The sequence below is a fragment of the Dromiciops gliroides genome, chromosome 3, assembly GCF_019393635.1.
Source record: "Dromiciops gliroides isolate mDroGli1 chromosome 3, mDroGli1.pri, whole genome shotgun sequence".
NCBI classification, from domain to species: Eukaryota; Metazoa; Chordata; class Mammalia; order Microbiotheria; family Microbiotheriidae; genus Dromiciops; species Dromiciops gliroides.
The window spans coordinates 527,394,394-527,420,583 of NC_057863.1; positions in this window are offsets into that span (position 1 = coordinate 527,394,394).

Sequence of the window (26,190 nt, forward strand, 5' to 3'; positions counted from 1 at the left end):
TCAAAAGAATGCCCATCAATTGAAAAATGACTGAACAAGTTGTTAAGTATGATTTTGATGGTATACTATTTGCTATAAGAAATGATGAGCACAGGTGGAATAGTGGATAATGCACTGACCCTGGATTCAGGAAGACTTGAGGTCAAATCCAGCCTCAGACACTTGTGACTTACTAGCTTTGTGACCATGGGCAAGTCACTTAACCCTCATTGCCCCCCCCCCAAAAAAGAAAGAAATGATGAGCAGGATGCTCTCAGAAAAACTTGGAAAGACTTAAATGAGTTGAATGAGGAGAACAAGTGCACAAAGTACAAAAATATTCTTTGATGATCTGCTGTGAATGCCTTAGTTATTATCAACAATATGATGATCTAAGCCAATGCTTAAGGATTTATGATGAAGAATACCGATCAGAGCATACCATTTTCCCTTTATTTTTCTGTGGTTTTTGGTCTGTGTTATCCTTTATAACATTACTAATATGCAAATATGTTTTTCATGACTGCACATATATAACCTGTGTTAAATTACTTGTCTTCTTGGTGAGGAGGAGGGAAGGAAAGAAGAAAGAGAATTTAAAACTCAAAGTTTTAAGAAAGAAATGTTTTAAATTACTTTTACATATAATTGGGGAAAATAAAATATTAAATAAAAAAAGAAAATGCAGGTCATAATAAAAACCAAAGAATTAGACTATTCCCATACTGGAAAAGTTGGATTAAGTCTGATAACCATAAATTCTCTCTAGGTTGTTGGTTTACCCATACATGGAGAGAAGAAAAGGGAATATTGTTCAATTGTTTCAGATTCTGAAAAGCACATTATATGTTATGAATCTTAGTATGAATTTCAAAGTCATATTAAAATATACTATGTCTTTATAACAAAGCACATAATAATGGTTCAAAATATTGAAGAATTGTTCACTAGAAATCCTTGCTATTTAGAAAACACTAGTAAGGACCCCACTTTCATCCTTATATGAAATTTAAAAATTATTCCCTCTTTAAGTAAGATCTTTTAAATTCATACTATGAGGACACCATGCAATATATGTGTGGTGGTAGATGATTTTCTGCCTTTGTGAAGGAATAAACCTAATATAAATCCTTAATTCTGCTCCTAACTTGGAATGTGTTCTTTGTATCCACCTCTGTGCCTCAGTATCCTATGATATTTTTAAATAAAATAGAGAAACCATTAGATAATTTGTTTTTTGATAAAAGAAATTGGAAAAACAAATTATTAGAATAAAAATTTTAAAACAATTAACAACAAATGAAGAAATAAAGGAAATTATTATAAACTACTTTGACCCAATATTACTACATTAAAGCTTGACAATCTAAGTGAAGTGACTGAATCTACATAGAAATCTAAAACATCAAGGGCAACTAGGTGGTATGGTAGATAAAGCACTGGCCGTGGATTCACGAGGACCTGAGTTCAAGTGCAGCCTCAGACACTTGACATTTACTAGCTGTGTGACCCTGGGCAAGTCACTTAACCCTCATTGCCCAGCAAAAAATAAAAAGCATCCAAGTTAACATAACAAGAAATTGAAATTTAAAATAACCCAGTCTTTAAAAATAGTTTAAAAAACCTTAAATTAGCTACTCGAAGGAAAGAGAAAGCACTGAGACCAGGTAGATCTACAAAAAATTCTATCAAATATCCAAAGAACAATTAGTTCAAATGATGCATAAGTGACTTGAACAAAATAGGAAAAGTGCATCCTACCAAATTCATTTTATGTACCTTGGATATAAAACCCTTGCCAGGAAAATTTCATACAAATACATTTTTAGTTATATTTTTCTCTTAATATACTAGGTGCCTTAATTTAGTCTGTGTAGGAGCTTTTCAATTCCATATAATCAGCTATCTCTTTTATCATTAATAATTGCTATGTTCTCTTGTTTCATTAAAATTCATCTACTCATAGTTATGGTACACATATACATATATATAATCTGTTTTAAAAATTTAATTTCATGATATCAAATATAAAATATATGGAAGAATATAATGTAAAGTATTACTTAAAGTCTACTTTCTGCCAGAGTCCTTTGCAGTTTTCCCAGCAGTTTTTTAATCAAATAAGAGATTCTTTCCTAAACAATTTATATTATCTGCTTTATCAAATACTGAATTATTTAGTTCCATTGTTTCTGATTTTCCCTTGTTTGTTTCATTGATCTACCTTTTTATTTTTAAACAATTACAGAAGATTTTGATGCGTGCTACTTTATAGTTTGTGGTCTGGAAGAGATATTCTCCCTTTGTCCCTACTTTTCATTGTTCACCTTGTTATTCTAGATCTTTTATTTTTCCAAATCAATTGTTATTATTTTATTAAGTTCTATAAAGTATTCCTTTGATAATTTAATGGGTGTAGCATTTAAGATGTAAATTAACTTTGGTTGTATTGTCATTTTTATTATATTGGCATGGCCTAGACATAGCTGAGGAGGGCATGAAAAGAATAAGTATTTATATAGAATATATTATGTGCTAGGCACTTTGCCCAGTGCTTCACAAAAAATTAATTTGATCCTCACAACAACCCTGTGAAGGAGGTGCCTTTATTATCTCTATTTTTCAGGGGAGGAAACTGAAGCAAGCAGCAGCTACTTGCTCAGAATCATAGAGCTATTAAGTTTCTAGGGCTAGATTTGAACTCAGGTATTCCTTACTCTAGGGCTAGTCCTGTATCTACTATGTCACCTAGTTGATTAAATATTCATCTATTTACATTCTTCTTTATTACTGTGAGGAGTACTTCATAATTGATCTATATAAGTCTTTTGTGTGCTTTATAGATTGGTTCCCCAGATACTTTATTCATTTTGTGGTAATTTGGAGTGGAATTGGAGGAAGCTGGGTGGGACAGTGGATAGAACTCTGGGCCTGGAATCAGGAAGACCTGAATTCAAGCATGGCCTTAGACACTTATAGCTCTATGACATTGAGTAAGTCAATTAACCTCTGTAGTCTCAGTTTCTTAACTGTAAAATGAGTATAACAGCAACTACTTAACAGAGTTGTTAAGAGGATCAAATGATATACTATTTATAAAACATTTTGCACAATGCCCGACACACAGTAAACACTATATAAAATGTTTATTTCCATTCCTTTCCCCCTCGTGTCACTTGGATTTTTAATATTATTTATTAGTAGTATTGTTATTAAGAGATGCACTTCATTTTTTTTCTTGGAGGTTCCCAAGTTTATTGTCAAGAACACAAAAGTAAACATTAAACAACCCCTCTTGGTGTTTTGAAGTTCATCCCAACCATGGCCTGGGTAACTTGCTGTTTGGACAAACTGTCAAAGTCCAGGGTGTTCAACATTTCTTTGGTATCAGGGTCCACTTCAATGATATCCTGATCCAAAGCAAAGACCTTAGGAACATAGCTATCTCTCCTTTATCTTTCTTCTTCCTGCAATTTGATGGAGATACCTCTCACAGGGCCTCTCTGGATGCGCTTCATCAGATGAGTAACATATCCCACAATCTTGTTTCAGAGCTTCTTGCTGGGGATGATGGCGATCTCCTGGCACATGTGCTTGTTGGTGTAGAAGTTGTTGCCTAAGTGGGTGTAGTGTTTTTTGATGATGACCCACCCCACCTTCCTCATGGTCCTTGGTCTGAACATGACCCCTGTTGGCTGCTGGGGGTGAAGGGAGCTGATGCACTTGATTTTTGAAGGATTATTTAGCAGCCTGGACATTTCCTAAAACTATTAATTGCCTTGATTAATGTCTTTGCTAATTCACAAGTTTTTTTTTTCTAAGTATAACATCATATTATCAGCAAATAGGGATAGTTTTGTCTCCACTTTATTTCTCTTTATGCCTTTAATTTCTTTCTCTCATCTTACTGATGTTACTAGAATGTCCAGGACTATAACAAATGTTGGGATTGTAGGCATCCTTATTTATATTCATATTTATTGAGAAAAGAGCTACATTGCTTTCTTTTGGTTTAAGATACTTTTTTGTGATATTAAAATATTTCTTATTTGCTTATCCTTTATAGAGTTTTTAGTATAAATATCATATTTTGTCAAAAGTTTTTGCTGAATCTATTGAAACTTTCACCTGATTTTGGATGTTTAGGATTATAATATGATTAAGTGTATTGATTGTTTCCTGTTGTTGAACTATACTTACAGTCTTGGTACAAATTCAACTTGTTCATATTAATATTCCCTTGATAAATTTATATAGTCTGTTTGAAAGAATTTTATTTAAAATTTTTGAGTCAATATTCATTAATAATATAAGTCTATAGTTCTCCTGTGATTTATCTTTTCCTGATTTAGGTATTAGGACAATGTTTATTCTCATAAAATGATTTTAATAAAAACAATTCATTAATATAATTTTAAACATAATTTAAATAAACATAATTATTTACATCATTAATAATTAGAAACATGATACATTTTGTAGTATTTACATAATATTTTATATTATATATTATAAATAAACAATAAGATATAAATTTAAGGAAACAGTTTCAGAGAATTTTAAAATTTTATTTAAAAATATTTTTGAAAATAAGTTTAATTTTTTTTAAATGAAATAATTTTAAAATATGTAAATTGTTTTTCTCAATTATTTAGAATATTTTACATAGAATGTGTATTTATTGTTCCTTAAAAGTTTTCTAGAATTCTCCTATAAATCCATGAGGACAAAACATTTGCAGTAGTTCCATTATTGGTGGTTCTATTTCCTTTTCAGAGATTGGATTGTTTAAAATATTTATTTGGTCCTCTGTTAGTTTAGGTATTTATCTCTTTAAATGTATTCCTCTAATTCTTTTTTTTCCAGATGTTTTTGTTTGTTTGTTTTGTTTTTGCTTTTTTAAAAAGCATATAACTGTATAGTAGGGCTTGATTATTTTTTTTTTCCTTCAGGGTGTTTTTTCTGATTTCATCTTGCTTGTTTACTATTTCACTAATTTTATTTTTGCCCTCTTCTTTTAAATCAGATTTTCTAAATATTTATCCATTTAAATAGTCTTTTTAAAGAAAAATCTTTTCATTTCATTTATCATTACCATAATTTTTTCATTACTAGTTCATTTATTTCTCTAATTTTCATATATTCTCTTTGGTGGTAATTTTAAGTTTATTTATTAACTTTCCAATATTTTAAAATTTTAACTCAATTCATTAATCATTTCTTTTTTATTTTATTTATATTAATTGATATGTTTTCCCCTGATCTTTGATTTAGCTATATTCAATAAATTATGGTATGTTGTTTCACCATTACCATTTTCTTTCACACAATGATTGTTTCTTTGATTTGTGCTTAGATCTACTCATTTAGGATTTAGGTCCTAGATAAGGATTCCATTCTAGTTGAGGCATTGTCTTTTTTTTGTGGTCCCCAAACCAATTTCTACTCTTATTGTGTTATGGGCAGTAAAGTATATTTTCCCCTTTCTTTTCTATATTTATTCATAATAGCTTTGTGTCTCAATTTAAGAAAAATTCAATTTAGTGCTGAGAAATATGTATGTTCTTTTGCAGTTTCATTTTGAAGTCAGTATTTTATCTCTAGTTTCTTCAGCAATTTGATCAGTTCTCTGTTTTCCTACTTGTTCATCTCCCTGTTAAACTTATTCAAATCTGAGAGGAAGCCTTGGAGTCCCTTGCCACTATTATGTTACAGTCTATAACTTCTTATAGTTGAATTAACGTTTTCTTTATGAATTTAGGCACTAAGGCTTTTGGAGCATATAAGTTAAATATTACTTTTGCTTTCTATTGTTTCAACATATTATCTCTTTTAAAAATGTTTTAAATCCTTGTATTATATTTGTCTGATAGCATGATTTAAACTCCTGATTTTATGGACACATTTGATGGAAAATAAAATTTTTTCCAAGTATTTCATTTTATTCATTATTTATTAGTATGTCTATGTTTATTAGATGTGTTTCTTGTATGCAGTATTATCGAGGTTTGTTTTCTTATCCAATCCATCACTCATTTTTTGTGATTATTTTTTTCCTCTGGGCAATTAGGTGGCACAGTGTATCGAGCACTGGGCTTGGAATCAGAAAGACTTATCTTCATGAGTTTAAATACTGACACTTATTGTGTGTTGCTGGGCAGGTCACTTATCCCCACTATCTCAGCTCCTTATTTGTAAAATTAGATGGAGAAGAAATTGGCAAACCACTTCAGTATCTTTACTGAGGAATCCACAAATGAAGTCACAAAAAGTCATACACAACTGAAAAATGACTGAAAAACATTGTCTTATTTCATTATTTAATCCATTTATATATTTTTTCTTTTTTTTCTTTTTTTCTTTTTTTTTCTTTTTTTTCTTTTTTTTTTATGGGACAATGAGGGTTAAGTGACTTGCCCAAGGTCACACAGCTACTAAGTGTCAAGTGTCTGAGGCTGGATTTGAACTCAGGTCCTCCTGAATCCAAGGCCAGTACTTTATCCACTGCGCCACCTAGCTGCCCCCAATCCATTTATATTTAAAGTTATGAAACTTAATTTTTGTTTTCCTCCATTTATCTCAAATATATTTTTCCAAATTATTCTTCTCTCCTCTTCCTTTATAAAGAGAGTGCTATGTCTCTTTAGTTATTTTAGTTTAATCTATTTAAAAGCAACCATATTCCTACTAGTTCTCTTCTCCTTAACCTTGAGATGTGATCCCTCTCACCCATTTGTTATGCCTATCCCTGGTTTTGAACTTTTATTTGTCAGTTACCTATTTTTGATGCTTTTATTGAGTTATTTAATATTTTCCCTATTAAATAGAATTCTCTACTACTTCCCTTCAATTCTATTTTTAGTTTTTAAAATTTAAACTTTGGCACCCTTTTCTAAAAAAACAAACACAAAAACATGCATATCCCTAATTCTTTTCATTATCTTCTCTGTCTCTCTATCCTAGACATTTTTTTTATTCATAGTCATATTTATTTAGTGTTTCATTTATTTCTGTATTCCTCATGGAAGTAAAACATTTGAGATACTTATTTTGGGTTCTCTCTTCTAAATAGTTTCAGTTATTACCTTGTAAATTTCCCCCAGCCCCATTTTTCTTTTGTTTTACCTCACTCTTAGAAATATCTACCCTTGCAATTAATAGAGAAGAAATTTGCCACAGGGTAGTAATCTTCCCATGTTTCTGGTTATAGATTTACTGATTAACCATTCCCCTCACTTTGGTTTTTTTTTTTTCATTGACTTCAAAAATGTCTCCATGAATCTCAAGATTCCCTGGATCTTCCTATTGATCTAGCTGTCAGTTGTTTCCAGGAGCTTTGTTTCCATTCCTTTTATTTTCTTTATCTATATAAGTAGTTTATTATTTTCCAGTTATATTTAGATATAATTTTCAACATTTGTTTTTATAATATTTCTAGTTTCATATTTTTCTCCCTCCCTTCCCTCCCCCCACTACAAGACATCAAGTAATCTCATATAGGTTATATATGTATAATCACATTTAACATATTTTTGCATTAGACATGTAATGAGAGAAGAATCAGAGCAAAAAGGAGAAACCTCAAAAAAAAAAAAAGAAAAACAACAAAAACATTAGAAATAGTATGGTTCGATCTGCACCCAGATTCAACAGGTTTTTTTTTCTTCTGGATTTGGAGAGCCTTTTTCGTCATGAGTCCTTTAGAACTTTCTTGTACCATTGGATTGGTGAGAAGAATCTAGTCTATCACAGTTGATCAACACACAATGTTGATGATACTGTGCACAGTGTTCTCCTGGTTCTGCTCATCTCACTCATCATCAGCCCATGCAAGACTCTCCAGGTTTCTCTGAACTCCTCCTGCTCATCATTTCTTACAGCACAATAGTATTCCATTACATTCATGTACCACAACTTGTCCAGCCATGCCCCAATTGATGGGTATCCTCTCAACTTCCAATTCCTTGCCACCACAAAAAGAACAGCTGCAAATATTTTTGTACATGTGGGTCCTTTTCCCCTTTCCATGATCTCTTTGGGGAAAAGACCCAAAAGTGGTATTGCTGGATCAAAGGGTATGCACAGCCTTATGTCCCTTTGGGCATAATTCCAACTTGCTCACCAGAATGGTTGGATCAGTTCAGAGCTCCACCAACAATGCATTAGTGTTCCAATTTTTCCACAGCTTCTCCAACATTTATTATTTTCCTTTTTTGTCATTTTAGCCAATCTGATAGGTGTCAGGTGGTACCTCAGAGTTGTTTTAATTTGCATTTCTCTAATCAATATTGACCTAGAGCATTTTTTCATATGGGAATAGATAGTTTTGATTTCTTCATCAGAAAACTGCCTGTTCATATCCTTTGACCATTTCTCAATTGAGAAATGACTTGGATTCTTATAAATTTGATTTAGTTCCCAATATATTTTAGAAATGAGGCCTTTATCAGAAGTACTGGCCATAAAAATTGTTTCCTAGCTTAATGCATCCCTTCTAATTTTGGATGCATTGCTTCTGTTTGGACAAAACCTTTTTAAATTAATGTAATCAAAATCATCCATTTTGCATTTCATAATATTCTCAATCTCTTGTGTGGTCATAAACTTTTCTCCTTTCCAAAGATGTGAAAGGTAGACTATTCCTTCCCCTGCTAATTTACCTATGGTATCACCTCTTACGTCTAAATCATGAACCCATTTTGACCTTATTTTAGTATAAGGTGTAAGATGTTGGTCTATGCCTAATTTCTGCCATACTATCTTCCAGTTTTCCCAGCAGTTTTTGTCAAATACTGAGTTCCTATCCCAGAAGCTGGAGTCTTTGGGTTTATCAAACACTACATTACTAATGTCATTTACTATTGTGTCTCCTGTGCTAAGCCTATTCCATTGATCCTCTGCTCTATTTCTTAACCAGTACCAGATAGTTTTGATGATTGCTGCATTACAGTTTAAGCTCCAGATTTGATACAGCTAACCCACCTTCCTGTGCATTTTTTTCATTATTTTCCTTGATATTCTTGCCTTTTTGTTTTTCCAGATGAATTTTGTTATTATTTTTTTCTAGCTCTATAAAATAATTTTTAGGTAGTCTGATTGGTATGGCACTGAATAAGTAAATTGATTTAGGTAGAAGTGTCATTTTTACTATATTAGCTCTGCCTATCCATGAGCAATTGATATCTTTTCAATTATTTAGATCTGATTTGATTTGTGTGAAAAGTGTTTGGTAATTGTGTTCATAGAGTTCCCGAGTTTGTCTTGGCAAGTAGACTCCCAAGTATTTTATATTATCTACCGTTACTTTAAATGGAATTTCTCTATCTCTTGCTGCTGGACTTTGTTGGTCATGTGTAGAAATGCTGATGATTTATGTGGATTTATTTACTACTTTGCTAAAGTTGTTAATTGTTTCAAGTAATTATTGAGTTGATTCTCTAGGATTCTCTAAATATACCATCATATCATTTGCAAAGAGTGATAGTTTTGTTTCCTCCTTGCCTATTCTAATTCCTTTAATTCCTTTTTCTTCTCTGATTGCTAACAAGAACATTTCTAGTACAATATTGAATAATAGAGGTAATAATGGACATCCCTGTTTCACCCCTGATCTTACTGGGAATTCCTCTAACTTATCTCCATTACATATCATGCTTACTGATGACATTAGGTAGATACTGCTTATTATTATAAGGAAAGCACCACCTACTCCTAAGCTCTCTACTGTTTTTATTAGGAATGTGTCCTGTATTTGGTCAAAAGCTTTCTCTGCATCTATTGAGATAATCATGTGATTTTGGTTAGTTTTCTTATTGATGTGGTTGATTATGCTAATAGTTTTCCTAATGTTAAACCAGCCCTGCATTCCTGGTATAAATCCCACCTGGTCATAGGATATTATCCTGGTGATAACTTGCTATCATCTCCTTGATAATATGTCATTGAGGATTTTTGCATCAATATTCTTTAGGGATATTGGTCTAGAATTTTCTTTCTCTGTTTTGGCTCTGCTTGGTTTTGGTATCAACACCATATTTGTGTCATAAAAGGAATTTGGTAGAACTACTTCTTCACCTATTTTTACAAATAAATTGAATAATATTGGAATTAATTGTTCTTTAAAAGTTTGGTAGAATTCACTTGTAAACCCATCTGGCCCTGGAGATTTTTTCTTAGGGAGTTCATTAATGGCTTGTTCAATTTCTTTTTCTGATATGAGATTATTTAAGGATTTTATTTCCTCTTCAGTTAACCTGGGCAGGTTTTTTTGTAAATATTTATCCATTTCATTTAGATTGACAAATTTATTGGCATAGAGTTGGGGAAAATATTTCCTAATTATGGCTTTAATTTCCACTTCATTGGTGGTGGATTTACTGCTTTCATTTTTGGTACTGGTAATTTAGTTTTCTTCTTTCTTTTTTTAAATCAAATTAACCAGTGGTTTATCTATTTTATTGTTTTTTTTTTCATAAAACCAGTTCTTAGTTTTATTGATTAATTCTATGGTTTTCTTGCTTTCAATTTTATTAATTTCTCCTTTAATTTTCAGGATTTCTGATTTAGTATTTATTTTGGTGATTTCTAATTTGTTCTTTATCTAGCTTTTTAAGTTCCATGACTAATTCATTGATCTACTCTTTCTCTTTTTTATTGATGTAAGGTTTAAGAGATATAAAATTTCATCTAAGCACTACTTTGGCTTCATCCCATTGATTTAAGTATGTTGTCTCATTATTGTCATTGTCTTGGATGAAGTTATTGTTTGTTTCTATGGTTTTTGTTTAAGCCACTAGTTCTTTAAAATGAGAGTATTTGGTTTCCAATTATTTTTCAGTCTACCTTTCCATGGTTCTTTATTTCATGTAATTTTTATTGCATCATGATCTGAGAAGGATGCATTTAATATTTCTGCCTTTCTACATTTGACTATGAGGTTTTTCTGCCCTAATAAATGGCTAATTTTTGAATATATGCCATATACCACTGAGAAAAAGGTATATTCCAGGTGCAGCTAGGTGGTGCAGTGGATAGAACACCAGCCCTGGATTCAGGAGGACCTAAGTTCATATCTGACCTCAGACACTTGACACCTCCTAGCTGTGTGACCCTGGGCAAGTCATTTAACCATCATTGCCCCACAAAAAAACAAAAAACAAAAACAAAACAAAACAAAACAAAGAAAACACCAACCACAAAGACAACCAAAAAAAATAAAAAAAGAAAAAGGTATATTCCTTTCTATCTCCATTCAGTTTTCTCCAGACAGTTATCATATCTAACTTTTCTAACATTCTATTCACACCTTTAACTTCTTTCTTATTTATTTTGTGACTAGATTTATCTAATTCTGAGAGGTGATTCAGAGCCCCCACTAGTATAGTTTTGTTGTCCATTTCCTCTTCTAACTCATTTAACTTCTCCTCTAAGAATTTGGATGCTATACCACTTGGTGAATACATGTTTAGTACTAATTTTGCTTCATTATAGTGCCTTTTAGCAAGGTGTAGTTTCCTTCCTCATCTCTTTTAATTAGATCTCTTTTTGCCTTTGCTTTGTGTGAGATAAGTATTGCTACCCCTGCTTTTTTGACTATAGCTGAAGCATAATATATTCTCCTCCAGCCTTTTACCTTTACTCTGTGTGTATCTCTCTGCTTCAAATGTGTTTCTTGTAAACAGCATATTGTAGGATTCTGGTTTTTAATCCGTTCTGCTATTTGCTTCCATTTTATGGAATAATTCATCCCATTCACATTCACACTTATTATTACTAGCTGTCTATTTCCCTCCATTCTATTTACTCCCTTTTTACTTTTCCCTCCTTTCACACAATTCCTCCTCACCAACCTTTTGCTTCTTACCCCTGCCTCACCCAATGTACCCTTCCTTTTATCAGCCCTCCTCCCTTTTCTTTACCCTTTTCTCTTCTGCCTCTACCTTTCCTTCTATCAGTCCCCCTTTCCCCCTTTCCCTTCTACTTCCCTAAAGAATATACTGTTTCTTTATCCAAATGAACATATATGTTATTCCCTCTTTGAATCAAATCTAGTGAGAGTAAGGTTGAAACAATGCTCACCCCTCCCTTCTTTCCCTCTATTGTAATAGGTTTTTTGCACCTCCTCATACGACATAATTCACCCCATTCCACCTCCCCTTTCCTATTCTCCCCATAAACTCCTTTTTAACCCCTTAATTTTTTATATCATCACATGAACAACAAATTATATTTATAGCCTCTGTGTATAATCCTTCTGTCTGCCCATATATACACACACACACACACACACACACACACACACACACACACACACACACACACACATATATATATATATATATATATATATATATATATATATATATATATATATATATATATATATACAGTTCTCAAGATTTGTAAGTATTATTTCCCATGAAGGAATGTAAACACTTTGACCCTATTGAATAACTTTTCCCTCTGTTTACCTTTTTTAAACTTCTCTTGTGTCTTGTATGTTAAGATCAAATTTTCTATTCAGTTCTGGTCTTTTCATCAGGAAACCTTGAAAGTCCCCTATTTCATTGAATGTCCAGCTTTTCCCCTGAAAGAGAATAATCAGTTTTACTGGGTAATAGATTCTTGGCTGCAATCCAATCTCCTTTGCCTTTTGGAATATAATATTCCAAGCCTTGTGAACTGTGTCCTTTTCTTCTGAGGCAACATGAGTGATCAAATTCCTTTAGATAATACCCATTGTAAGGTCCACATTTTCCGTTATAATATATCTCTTGATCCAAAAGAGGATTTATCAATGGTAACCTATCCCATCACCAAAACAAGATTTCTCTTTTTTCCCCATTCTTCTTTGGGATTTCTCCTTAATCTTTGAATAGATTAAGGTATATTGCCTATTCCAATGTTCTTTCTTCTCCTCTTCCCCCTTTTATCTACCCTCCTATTCTGTTATTTAGACTCACAATACATTTATTTTGGTTTAGGTGAGGTGTTGTTAGATTATGTATCTGATTTCAGCCTCAATTTTTTTTTTCACATCACTTCTCATTTTTGTCTCCTCATGAACATTTAGAAAGAAATATCTTACAGATTTCTCTGTTATTTTTCTGTTATTGGCCTTGGTTGCCATATTTGTTTGCCCTTTTATTTCTGATGTCTGGGATGTCTGCGAATCAAATAATTTCTTTGGTTCTGGTTTTCTTTCTAAGAATGTTTTGAATTCCTTTTTTGATTGAACACACATCTTTTTCATACATTTTCCACATAAAATCCTCAGATTCCTGTGTTATATATTGATATTCATTGCTTTTTGGAACACTTAATTCCATTCCTCTCCACATTTCCCTGTGCAGACAGATTAGTTTTATCATATTTAAATGCATTTCTCCTTATTAGGTCTTTCTATTAGTTGTTTATATAATTTATTGTTTCTCAATGGAATTGTCAAATATAGCTACAATGTGTCTTGGACTTTGGGTAATCTTTGTATACTCTCAACTGGAACTTTGTTTTATGTTTTAAGAAATACTGGGAATTTAAAAAAAATTCTTGCATATGGTGTTCTGGTTTTGTGACTTGGGTTGTTCTGAGATGCCTTTAATGCTGAAGTTTTCTTTATATATCTTACCTTCAAGATCATTTTTTTTCTTTTTATAAAGAACATGCTTTTGTTTAATGTTACTGCTTGTTGCTTCTCTTCTTCCACAATATCCTTCACTTCCTTTGCATTTAAAACCAATTATTCTCTCTTTTGTTTCCTTGGTAAAACTTGTCACTTATAAATTTCAGGTTGTGTTTTCCTATCCCATCAAATATTTCTGCTGTTCAGGCCATAAATTCTGTTTTCATAGTTGTTATAGTCTTTCAAACTCTTCAGGAACATCCTACTATATAGTTCCATGTTCTCTTCTGAATACACAGAGTCCTCTGCCTCATTAGATGTTTAATTTTTCTTCATTTAACAGTACTTATTAAGTGATGTCTGGATTTTTGCTTAATGTGAAAGCCATACTACTTTCTGTTATTTATGTATTTCTGTTATTTTTTTTTTACTCGTGTTGAAGGTCTTTGAGTTTTCTTTCTCTTGTAGGCTTTGATAATTACAGTCTTTTCCAACTTTCTTTCTCATATTGCTCACTTTCTGACTTCCTCCCCTTTTATGGTGGTGTCCTTGGGGACTGAATCTCACAGAATTTTAGCTTCTTCCCATCCTGGACAATCTACCACTCATTATTCTTTCTGTTTGTGCCAAATGACTTTATAGGGGACAGAAGTACCATGCCCCACATGCATATACCTGTACAACCCTTTTCTTCATTTCTCTGTCTCAGCAACACAGAATGCTAAAAAGCTGCCATCACAGGTTGAACACATTTCTGCAGTTTGGAGTTTTGATTTACAAATGACAAGAAGGGTGTAATTCAGGGTTTGTAGTTAAATTCTGTTACAAGTTTGGATATGGGTTCTACCTAATTCCTTCTTTTTTTATCTTTACATGAGCTCTGTTGTAGAACAGAACTCTGCCACTATGCTATCATATCCTGAGAACATTTCTCAGAGAAAATTTCTGTAATTTCAATCTTCATGGCACAGAGAGGAAGCTTTCTATGGTCAAGGTTTAAAATTAAGTGCTATTGCAAGTTCTTAGGTCCACTTGTGCAGCCTAGTTGATGGAAGCAGAGAGGGCAATGGTAGAATATATACAGAATGAGTTCAGGGTTAGTGGTTCAGGAATATTTTTTTTTTTATTTTTCTGCTTTTGGTTATTGAGTTTTTACTTTGCTTGGATTCTCTGTGTAATAGACCATGGGAACAGCTGAAACTTTTATATCTTTCATGCATAATTCCTATTTTGGTGAGGTTTGAGATGTAGTGAGGATTAGAGAAAATGTCTGGTTCTTTAGCTTGTTTGTTATGTGACCTGAAAGTGTAATAGTTTTCTAATTGGTCTTCTGTCCTTAAGTTTCTTCTCACTAATCCACCTTCAATATACCTCCAAAGTGATTTTTCTAAAGCATAGATCTATCACTCCCTCTACTGTAAAAATTCCAATGGATCCCACTTTTTTATCTGTGTAAATAAAATCTCTTTTGTCTGTCACTTAATGGCCTTCAAAACCTGGTCTCAAAATGTCTCAAAATGTCTTTATAGTCTTGTTATATATTACCAGACTTCCCATAATCTTTGGTAAAGATTATGATACTAAGTATCAGGGTAAGGAGTTATGCAATATAAAGAGACACTGCTCATAAATCTAAATAAAATATATCTATGGAAATTCTCAGATCTACCATTCTAACAATAATATTAAAAAAAGGAAATTATCTTAATCTAGTCAAACTTACTTATGGAATTATGCTAGTTTTTTGTAACTATCTCTTCCATTTCTTATTATTCACTAACAATTCTGTTGGTAATATGTTCTTGATTTCCACCACCAACCTCCCTTACAAAACAACAACAAACTCAAGATCACTGGAATATTAATTGAAGTATACATTCTGTATTTTTAAAAATAGCGATGACACATGAGTTCCTCCAGTTCTATGCATGCCTTCCAGTCTCCACAATCTCCCAAAGGTCATTGGCAATAGTTTCAGTAGTCATATCCATCAATTTTTTGTACCTAAGAATGTAGTTCATTAGAGTCTGGGGACTTCAATTTATCAAAGGCAGTGAGGTAATCTCTGGCTATCTACATATACATCTTGTACACTCTCTATTAGACATTGTTGTTCTGTTCTTTGTAGCCCAAAGATTATTTTTCTTGGCAGAAATAATAAACAAAATAAAAGTTGAGCAACCCTCTCTTCTATCTATATCAATTAATCTTCGTCTATGTTCCCCAAGGAGCAGTCTGATCCCTCTCTTTTTCCTAATATAACTAAGAAATAATTTTTAAAATCCCTTCTTTGTTATCCTTAATGTTCCTTCCAGTTTTAACTCATCCTAAACTTTAGTATTCCTTACTTTATTCTTACTGAACCATTCAAATGTTTTCATATTCATCATATGTTGCCTGCCCCTGCTTCCATCTTCTATACACATCATTTTAAAATTTAAGTTCATTGGTGAACCCTTAAGCTCTAACATTGATCTCTTTAAGCTACTTCTTTCTTTTTTTTTTTTTTTGTATTTTTACCATTTCCTTCTTAAAAGTTTCTCATCTTTCCTGGACTAATTTCCCCTTTATCATTTCACGACAAAGCATCCTACCTATTCTTTCTCTGTAACCTTTTAAATTTTCTACCAAAATGCAGGGCCTATGTCATACTGTGCTCAGATTTTGTTTTCTATCACTGGTTCTAAGATGGAATAGTCACTTTCCCCCAAGACCTTTCCTAACAACTAGTTCTTTCTCATTGGTGAGAGTGAGATCCAGCATAGCAATTACTCTACCATTTGAAGGATGAAATCACAATTAAAGCAAGTCAAGACATGTTAGTCACTCTGGGAGAGACAGAGAGAGAGAGAGAGAGAGAGAGAGAGAGAGAGAGAGAGAGAGGAAAGAAGGAAGGAAGGAAGGAAGGAAAGAAAGAAAGAAAGAAAGAAAGAAAGAAAGAAAGAAAGAAAGAAAGAAAGAAAGAAAGAAAGAAAGAAAGAAAGAAAGAAAGAAAGAAAGAAAGAAAGAAAGAAAGAAAGAAAGAAAGAAAGAAAGAAAGAAAGAAAGAAAGAAAGAAAGAAAGAAAATTGATGCCCAAATAATCAATATCCTCCATCATTATTATGTCATGTCTCTATACCAGACTGGCAAAGTTTCCCAAATTTTTATATACTTTCTCTTTCTGTTTAAGTAGTCTGTAGCATATCCAAATTTTAACATTACTTCTTTTTCTGCACAATTTATCATCACCCAATCATCCATGCTTTCTCTTCTGATTCCTGGATTTCCTTAAATAAGTATATTTTCTTAATATATAATCCTGTTTCAACTCTAAATCCATGCTTTTACATATCCTCTTTCTTTGAAATAAGGCAGACCCAGGCATCACCAGTGCTTAATAAATCCTTCCTTCCTTCCTTCTTTTTTTCCTTCTTTCTTTTTTTTTCATTCCTTCCTTCCAATAGCTGGGGTTCTGGGCCTACATTTCTTCTAGGAGGATACTCTAATGAATGCAAGGTAGGTCATAATGAACTGATTTGACAAGCCATAGGTATCTTTCTTCCATGTCCTAAGTACATACCCTGGAAAGATTGTAGAGCTCTCCACTGTCATTTTTAGGTTGATAATTAGCTGCCTCATTACTCCTCAACATAGATGCCAAGCTCTATTACTCATTTCTTCTTCTTGTGATCATTAAGTGATGATCCCTCACCCAATGGTAACTGTGTGTCTGTATCATTATTTATTATATGATAAATAACTTTTTACTCTTTAGAATAGCCATTTCTTCTTCTTTAGGATAAGGTTCCTATATGTAGTTTAGTTCTAAGGATGACCTTTCTTTCCATTTTCCTCTACATGAAATTCATCTATCTTCCAATCATCTGATAAGTCAGTATTTCCCTATTACTCCTCGGATATTTTTGCTTAATTATTTTCTCATTGAAGCCCTTTTATTTTTGAAAAAGAAAAACATGTAATTATCCCTGAAAAGAATTGGAAACATTTGAACCTCCTTCTCCCTTCCTAAACAAGAGAGAACAGCCTGCAGAACATTAATAACAATCACTTATCCCTGGCAAAAATGCATACATTCTCCACTTTAAACTGAACATTACAAAATCCTTCTAGTTCTCCATAGCTGGATAAAGTGATTTCATCCTGAACCTCGGTAATCTTTATAAAATCCAAAGTAAAAATGCATTTTGGGAAATTGTAACTTCTAAAATTTGCAATGTCAAGGATGAGGACTGAGAAAATACCTTTGGATTTAACAATAACAACATCATTGGTTACTTTTCTTTGGACACTTTAAGGATTGTGGTAGAGTGGAGAAATCAAATTGCAGGTAACTGAAGAGAGTGAGGTAAGGAAATTAGTGTTGTTGTTATATACTTCTTGTTTGAGAAATTGGGAAATGAAAGGAAGGGAAAAAAAGAAATGATAGTACCCAGATGTAGCAAAGGGGATCAAGTGAAATGTTTTCCTAAGGTGGGGAAGTTATGTGTATCTTTATATGCAAGTTTAACGAGTTATTGGTGAGGATTTTTAAGAAAGAGAGGATCATGGGCTCACAGAAGTAGGTAAAGAAGTTAGTTTTGTAAATGAAGAGGGACACTTGCTATGTCATGTTTCATAATAATCTGATAGTTGTCTCCCTTTGTATTGTCTAGCTGAAATATGTGTCCCAAATACATCTGTCAGAACCATTTTTATTGACATTCTCTCTCCTGATGATATGCTTGGAGGATAATAAATGAAATGAATCTCTTTGTTGCTCACTTGACAATAAATTATGATTCACCCTGGAAGACTGGGTGAGTGGCTATTTGTAAGGTGGATATTATGCTCAGGAAACAGATGACCTAAAACTTCATAATAAGCTCTAATTGCTTTCCTTTGTCAATAGGGCCTGAGACTAATGCAGAGTTTCTTTTCTTCAGCCCCAAAGTGGAACCAGAATATACATGTATGGTTTTTTCCCTCAATTAAAACACTTCCCAAACTCATGACAAATTGAACATTTTCACAAAAAACAAAACACTTTGATAAATAGACTTTTTCTGAGCCACATTCCTATCAGGGGTGTATTCATTAAACATAATGAAAATCCACTTAATTCTGCAAAACTCCTGAATTAATCAAGGTCTTGATGTGGTTTGTGTAATTTTCAATGCCAAATTAGAATTAACTCTCTAAGAACTAATGCATTTTTATAAATGAAAATTAGATATTGTTTCCATGGGATGAGTATAAAGAACTACATCTTAATATAAATATAATGGCACTGATAGAACCAAATGTTCATTGTTCCTTCAGAGTAGTCACCTTAGGAACCTAAACACTTATTCTAATAAAAATGTGATTATTTGAAACATTTTGAATTCCCCATTTGGAATTTCCTTCAGAACCTGTATTTTTTTTTGAATAGTTTCAATTATTTGAAAACTTGATTACTTGAGGGGAAAAAATTATAAATAGCTACCTTTTACACGGTGCTTTAGGTTTGCAAAGTGATTTCCATATGTTAACTCCTTTTACCTCTGACAATGACTGTAACTTTCAGATAATGAAAGTGATGCACAGAAATAGTAAATGACTTACCCAGGCTCACACAGCTAGTAAGCATCTGAGGCAAGATTTAAACCCACATCTTTCTAATTCCAAGTCTCATGTTCTATCCACTGTGCTACCTAGTAGTCTACAGACGTTGGAACCTTTACAAGTGTCCTTTTTAAATATGATCCAGAGGAAATAAAAGTTGAGATTTAAACACTGAATTAGGTAGTATTGATGTAGAAGTAGAATTTGAATTGAAAAGAGATTCCCTCTAGAGAGTAAGGATCTCCATATGTTTCTAATTGCAGATGACATACTGTTTGTTCCAAGCACTAAAAAATTTCAGGGCTTCTTAAATGAAATCCAAAACCACCAAAAAGGCCAAAATCCAAATAGGAAACAGTAATTGGATGACGGCTATCTATTGCTCAGACTATGATATACAATTTATATGAGGAACCTATATTTTAGGCCATATGCATATACCTTAAATAGAGCCTATATTTGGGTGAATAACTAGACCCAGAATTAAGAAGAGTGAGCTATATTTATTTTGGGGGAATTTAGAAGAGCTTTAAATGATTCCCTGATTCTTCCTGAAATAAAGCTTTATCTTCTTAACATCAATATTCTTCTAGCCTGGTATGGTGATGCGTGTATATAATATTTATTACTGGGTGAGACTGAGACTAGTAGAACATTTAAACTCAAAAGTTCTGAGCTTCAGTGGACTAAACCATTTTGGTCACTGTACTCATTCTAGAATTTGTGTGGTTAGTCCCCCAGTAGTAGAGGCCACTAGACTAATTAAGGATTGGAAAATTGACCTATGTTAGCAACAGAGTAAATGAAATAATTCATGTCAATAACTTGGGGGTTCAGGATCATGAGTGGCTGTTGCATTTCTAACCTGGGTGAGATGCAGAGATCCAGTCTCAAAACCCAAAGCAAAACAAAAGAAGAAAGAAAAATCTGGTTATATTATATGCTGAAAAATAGGGAATAAAACATATTCCAAAGAATTATAGTCCCTGGTCAACCAAAGATTCAATGAAGAGTATAAGTATAATGAAAGGATAAGTATAAGTATAAGTATTAGGGTAGAAGTACAATGAAATATATTACCTATGGGAAAAGTAACAAAGAATCTCATCAGGGAAATGTATGAGAAGAAAAGGAGGTATGACGGCCATATGAACAGAGTGAGAAATAGCCCATCTACTTTAATGGTTTAATGTCTAAGAGCTAAAGCAGGGGTTCTTAACATAGGCTCCATGAACTTAACAAAATGAGATAGACAGAAAAATTTCAGTGTAATTGTTTTCCCTTTGTTTTATATATTTATAAACCTTATTCTTATCAACCATGAAAAGGGGTCTATAGTCTTCCCTAGACTGTCAAAGGGGCCTATGACATAAAAAAGATAAGAATTCCTGATTAAACAGACCTTTACAATATACAAAATGGATAATTTTGATTATATTAAATTAAAAAGGGTTTGCACAAACAAAACCAATACAACCAAGATTAGAAGAAAAAAATAAGAAAGCTTCAAAACAATTTTACCTCATGTATATCTGATAAAGGCATTATTTCTCAAATATGTGGAGATCTGAGTCAAATTTATAAGAATACATGTCATTGCCCAATCGACAAATGGTCAAAGGATATGAACAGGTAGTTTTCAGACCAAAAAAAAAGCTAGGCAGTCATACTCCAAAATGATCTAAATCACTATTGCTCGATTAAAGAAATATGACTTAAAACAATTCTGAGGTACCATCTCACACCTATAAGATTGGTCAATAAGACAGAAAAGGAAAAAAAAAGATAAATGGAGAGGATATGGGAAAATTGGGATACTAATGCACTGTTTGTGGAATTGTGAACTGATCCAACCATTTTGAAGAGCAATTTGGAACTATGCCCAAAGGGCAATAAAACTGTGCATACCCTTTGATGCAGCAAGCAATACTACTACTAGTTCTGTATACCAAAGAGATCATAAAAAGAGAAAAGGAAATAATTGTTCACATATATTTATAGCAGCCCTTTTAGTGGTGGCAAATAATTGGAAATCATGGGGGTGTACATCAATTGGGGAATGACTGAACAATTGTGGTATATGAATGTAATGGAATACTATTATGCTATAAGAAATGATAAACAGTTGAATTTCAGAAAATCCTAGCAAGACTTACACAAATGGATGCAAAGTAGAGTGAGCAGAACAATGAGAACATTGTACACAGCAACAACAGTGTTGTGTGATGATCAACCATGAATAACTTAGCCCTTCTCAGAATACAATGATCCAAGCTAATTCCAAAGGACTCATGATGGAAAATGCTATCTATACCCTGAAAAAGATCTGATGGAGTCTGAATGCAGATTGAAGCATACTATTTTTACTTTATTTTTATCTTATTTTTCCCCTTTTGGTCTGTTTCTCCTTTCATAGCATGACTAATCTGGAAATATGTTTTATGTGATTGAATATATAGAACCTCTTTAAGAGTCTTACCTTTTTAGAGAAGAGGGGAGGAACAAAATTTGGAGCTCATTTTTAAAAATAAAATATCTTTACATGTAATTGGGAAAATACTTTTTGAAAAAATAAAATAAGAATTTCTGATCAAAAGGAAAGTCACTTTGCCAGCATTTTAGTTAGATCCTCTGTGAAGGATTTTTGGGAAGATTTGGACCTGGAAAATAGGTCCAGGAGAGATAATTTGAAAATTATTGGTCTACCTGAAAGCCATGATCAAGGAAAGAGCTTAGACATCATGTTCCAAGATATTCTCAGGGAAAATTGCCCTGAAATTCTAGAAGAAGCAGCTAAAATAGAAATTGAAGGAATCTACCAATCACCTCCTGAAAGAGATCCCAAAAGGAAAACTCCTAGGAATATTATAGCCAAATTCCAGAGCTCTCAGGTCAAGGAGAAAATATTTCAATCTGCCAAAAAGAAAGAAATCAAGTACTGTGGAGCCCCAGTCAGGATAGCACAAGATCTAGCTGTTTCTACATTAAAGGACCGGAGGACATGGAATATGATATTTCAGAGGGCAAAGGAAATGGGATTACAACCAAGAATCACCTACCCAGCAAAACTCATCATAATCTTTCAGTGGAAAAAATGGGAATTTAATGAAAAAGAAGACTTTCAGATATTTGTGATAAAACTTACACAGGATGAAATATCAAGGTTAGATTGAGACTGGCCAGGCTGGAATGACAATATCTATATTTATGAAATCACAGATCTATCAAAATAGCAAAGTATTCACATTAGTAAATGTTGTTTTGCTTTTCATCCATAGGTATAAGCATTTAAATATATGAAGGAGAAAAGAAAGCACAAACAAAAAATAGCTATAAAAAGAAATACTGAAGAGGGGATCATAAATCATTTTACATGTAACTACACTTTTGTTATTTCATGATTGTTGAAATGAAAATTACTTGTCTTAATTTTAACAAAACGTCCCAAATTTTTCTAATATACTTAATATAGGTTTTATTGATGATTTCTGTTCTTCATACTGTTGTCAGTCCATCGGTAAATAAACATTTATTGTGTTTCATATGTTCCAGGCACTGTGCTAAGTGTAGAGAGTACAAATACAAAAAAGAAAGATAGTCCTCAGGGACTGCCCTCAAAGAGCTCACAATCTAGCAGGGTTGATTTCAGGGGAAGACAATGCACAAAAGTAAGCTTGAAAAGGGTGAAGTGAGGTGAGGTTGAGAGACAAAGAGTGAGAAGCATACTTATCAGATGAGGGCATGATGGATTCCAGTCCAAAGAAATATAGCCTGGTGGAAATGAATGCTGTGGTAAGTGTATATTTTTGCTCTTTTGTTTTTGATGTTTTTCACCATGTTACTTCATATGGTTTTTATTTGTTTGAATTTTCATATTTGCCATTTCTTATAGTATAATAATATTCATATACCATGATTTGTTTAACCGTTCCCATTTGTTGGGCACATAATTTGTGTCTGTTTTGTTGTACAGTTTTGTTTTTTGTTTTTTGTATTAGAAATAGCACTACAAGGAATGTTTCTGTATAGATAGGTCATTCTCTTTCTACTTTATATCCTAAGGGTTTAAACTTAGTAGGGATTGGTGTTAAAAATTTATAAACAATTTCATGATTTTTCTTGTATAATACACATTGATTTCCAATACAGTATGGCAATTTCACAGCTCCATGTCGTGTATTAGCTTAAAGTTTTCCCATAGCCCTACAAACATTGGATTTTATTGCCTTTGACAATTTGATAGGTATAATGAGATAGTTCAGAATTATTTTAATTCATTTTCCTACATTGTTAGCAATTCCAACATCTTTTCAAATAGTTGTTGCTACCTTGTTTTTCTTTTGGAAGAACTCTGTGTTCATTTTTCTTTCCCATTCATCTATTAAAGAATGGATTCTCTGGGTCAATTCTTTATAGATTTTCAATGTCAATTTTTTATCAGAAATAATCAATGCACATGTTTATCCTTTTCTTATACTGGTCTCTGTTACTGGTTTTACAAAAGCTTTCTATTCTTATATGGTTGAATTGATCCAATTTTGTCCCTTATAAACCAAAATCAAAACAAAACTATGGTGTCTAACATAGAAAACTTCTTTAACATATATTGACTCATGTTATGGGAAGCAGCAAGCCTGCATCTAGCATATTAATATTATGGATCCATGTGACATATGAACTGAGCAACACAAAAAGGCCATCCACTATAGTGGAAAAGAAGGCATCTGAGTACTAGAAGATTCAAATATACTGGGAACCTGAAGTAGCTATATAGCAGATTTGTCTAAATAAATATCTTATCTAAGATCTAGCCAACCCCCAAGTCTCCTTGGAGAGGGAATTCCATCCTTCTGGAAAGTAGGTGGACAGTTGCAACTGGATGCTCACTCCTCTCTCCTCACTTTGAGTGGTATTGGACTAGAATCTTTCTACAACTGCACATCAGCTATTTGCAGTCCAGGGGAATGATGTTCATTTAGGTGTTCAAGATAAAAACCAACTTCTCTGGTTGCTGCAAAGAAAGGGTAACAGTTCCCTTATTCTAAACCTGATTAGCTCCCTCCTACTGAATGCTTATCATACAAAAGGCAGTCATGAATCGAGAGCAATTATCAAAGCAAGCAGTTAAACAGTAAGAGGAAGGTTGTACAGTTTATTATTGAATGCTACAACACACAAGGATGGGGGAACTCTTCAACTCAAAAGTAAAATAAAAATCTTAATTAGACCAAGAAAATGATCCCTCTCAGGAGGTCCATTCTTAATCTCCAGGGATTCAGGCACCGGTAATCAAGGACATGTTAGGGAATCTGATTTCCCTATGTGTCTATAGCTCTGAGGAGATTTCTCACCTGCCATTAACAGTCCTCACCTTGCCTCCTTCTTCTCTCTCATATTTGGCTTCTTCCCCTTCATTCTTTAACCAACCAAAGTCACATCTCACTATGGGTATGCTTAGTCATGAGTTCAGAGATCTCTCAATCAAGCATAACATATACCTACAAATACATACATACATATGTATACACACAGGCATGACATATTTATATATACATATATATATTAACATATAGGCATATGCATGCATATATACACACATACACACATTTGTTTTCTATTAAGCATACATGAGAAGTTATATCCATAAATTTAAAGTAATCAATAATAGGGTCCCAGAGGTGTAAATAAGATTGTATCAAATTCTTATATCATGAAGTGTTCAGATTAACTTGATTTCCTAGAGGTCCTAATTAAAGAGGAGAAGGTGAGGGTGATTGCAGAGGTACTAAGAGCTAATAGTAACAATAAAAACCAGAGCCTTAATAAGGGTAGGGCCACTGCTCCATGGCAAAACATTTAGAGGACAGCAATAGAACCACCTCCTAACAAGCATCTTCACCTAGCACAGTTCTTCCCAGTGGCAAACATAACATAGATGAGTTTTTTTGGTATGCTTTCTTCCCCCTGGATCAAGCTCTTTATACCTGTTCTCTTCTTCATTTCTATGCAGAAGCCAGTCCTTCAGTACCATAAATTTTCTGGTATCCTAAAACATACCTTCTCCCTTCAAGGACTGTCTCCTAGCCCTACTCCACCCATCATACCTTCAAGTGCCCTCAGTATAGGTTTTTCCCCCTAGACGCTTTCTTGTAGAAAAATTGGTAGTTACAGCTCAGAGAAAAATCCTTATTTGCAAAAATCACTGTGGTTTTCCCACAACAACTTTGTAACAAATGTAGCAATACTTCTCTGTTCCCTTAAGGAATTTAAGCACTTGGGTGAGTTGTTAGTAGTAGCAGGGGAGATGGTACAGCATAAAAGAGGAACAAACAAATAATTATGGGGAAAAAAGATAAATTTTGGCATGTGAACTCTGTGGAGGTTTCAAGAAAGAAACAACAACTGATCTGGGTCTTGATGGAAGGTAGAGTTTTTAGCCATCAGAGATGGAGTTGGGGTGGGGGTGGGGGGCTTTTCAAGAATATAGAACAGTGCACTTTAGGAAAAGATTCCTAAAGAAGTCCTAGACATAAGCAGGAAAGATATAGTATATAGGGTGAGGTGTTTGGTGGATGCCATGCAGTGTCACATGACCCTCCCTCATCCCATTCTACCTCTTTGTAATGGCATGATAATAAAGACTCTGGTCCTTTGAATCCTTTATAAGAGAAGTGCTGAATATCCTTAAGCTATGAAATTAAAAGGAGATTGGACAAGACATCAACTTTTCCCACCATCCTGATTAATTTTCTTAACCACCACACAACTGCTTTTGGTCTCATGATTTATTTAAGATTAAAGTGAAACGAAAAGAAAATCAAGGGGTTTTCCCCAAAATAAATAAACTTCAGAAGTGCCACTGACACCAGCAAACATTTAACAATGTTCCACCATTGCCATATATCATGGAAATAAAACCAAGATAAACACTTCTCCCACAAACATTCCATGTTCTCTTGCTTACATCTTGAACTTCCTTAGGAATCTTTTGCTTATACACATCC